The following is a 1,981-nucleotide window of genomic DNA, read 5'->3' on the forward strand; positions in this document are numbered from 1 at the left end:
GGGCTCCACAAGAGAAGCACCACTCGAGTCTGAGGGACTCATCTGGGCTTGTGTTCTCTGTTAAAGACGCCATCAATCAGCCCATCAGTCCTGCTCCAGCTGACCTGATTTACATGTTCGCACGGGGGCATCAATCACCCCCATCTGAAGGAATGTTCCCGAAACGCTCAGAGGCTTCAGGCCCGACGGCAGAACCTCCTCGCTCCACTCAACCCACAGCAGCGCGGCGCTTTACGCAAAGCAGCCGATGAAACACAAGGAAGACGTTTAGAAAGAGTTGAACAGAAAATAAAAACAAAATTTGAATTTAATAAAAAGTTATTAAATTAGATTTAATTAAAGGCAAAAGAAAAGCCTTCATGATCTAACTGAGAGCTTCAGCTGCAGGTTTCTGGTTCAGATGTACGGAGCAAAAAACCTGAACGCTGCTTCTCCAGGTTAGTTTGGACAGGAAGTAGACCTGATCCCAGAGCGGCTGAGAGGTCCAGGTGGTCCATAACGTAGCAGAAGATCAGACACTTTATAAACTAGATTTTAAAACCAGTTCCCTGAAGACCTGAGAGCCGGACTGATGTGAACCAGAGTCTAAATCTTTTAGGCCACGTCAGCTGACGGACGCACCGGTGGTTTAAACATGTAGAAGAAGAAAAGAAAGTAAAATCACTGTCTCCACTGCAACATTAGACTGCCTGTTTACACCCAGGAGCATGATGGGAAAGCAGAAAAGCAGCAGAGCGAGAAAACTCTGTGTTTATTGCTCTGTTACGTCATCATGTCGCCAACAGAAGCAGCAGAAACTGCAGCACTTTAATGATTTTATAAATCCTCCTGCAGGAGAAGATCCACAACAAACGTCCTGGATCAGCTTCTTGTGTCCTCCGTCCGTCCACAGCGACAGGACGGCCTGATTATTCCTCCCCTCTAAGTCCTCCCATCTGTCCCCGACTCCGCCGGCCTGAGCCTCTTTCACAGCGCTGACAGGAGCCTGCAGCCCACAAACACAGAGCTGGTGGGGGGCCCCCACCTCAGAGCCCCACCGGCCCCCACCCGCCCCCGATTGTGTCCCTGCACACCAAAGCACTTCTCTATAGCTTTTTGATTGGCTTTCAATCCCCACGCCACTGACAGGGTTCAGTATGGGAGGTGTGTGTGTGTGTTAGTGAGGAGATTTAGTGTGTGTGTGTGTGTGGGGGGGGGGATCACAGAGGTGATTTTTCAGGGGGGAGGAGGAAAGTAAAAACTGGGACAGATGGGGCTGATTGTTGCTCCCTACACAAATTAAGGAGCGAGACATCTGCAGAGAGAGAGAGGGAGGGCGAGCGAGGCAATTAAGACTGGAGAGAGAGCAAGAGAGCGAGCACGATATTAACATGTGTGTTTGAGAATCAGTCAGACTCACATTACAATGGGGGGGGGGGGGGGTGAGCACGGTTTAAGTTTCATCACATGACTTCAGTCACATGATAACAGGTGGTCGTGTACGAGGACGGATCAGATCAAAGAATCACAAGTTTTACTTTTTCAACTCTTGTATTTGTACACAGTGTTTTTATTTATTCATTATTATTGACAGAATTGTTCAAACGTTCCTAAAGGGGAGTTTATTCCATTTCCACCAGTTTAACAAGCGTTCAGTCTCCCTCAAACTCAGACCCCACCAAACCTCTGCGTATTTATACTCCATTTTACACCAAACCTCTGCGTATTTATACTCCATTTTACACCAAACCACTGCGTATTTATACTCCATTTTACACCAAACCTCTGCGTATTTATACTCCATTTTACACCAAACCTCTGCGTATTTATGCTCCATTTTACACCAAACCTCTGAGTATTTATGCTCCATTTTACACCAAACCTCTGCGTATTTATACTCCATTTTACACCAAACCTCTGAGTATTTATGCTCCATTTTACACCAAACCTCTGCGTATTTATACTCCATTTTACACCAAACCACTGCGTATTTATGCTCCAT

This window comes from Micropterus dolomieu, linkage group LG19, assembly GCF_021292245.1.
Source record: "Micropterus dolomieu isolate WLL.071019.BEF.003 ecotype Adirondacks linkage group LG19, ASM2129224v1, whole genome shotgun sequence".
Taxonomy (NCBI): domain Eukaryota; kingdom Metazoa; phylum Chordata; class Actinopteri; order Centrarchiformes; family Centrarchidae; genus Micropterus; species Micropterus dolomieu.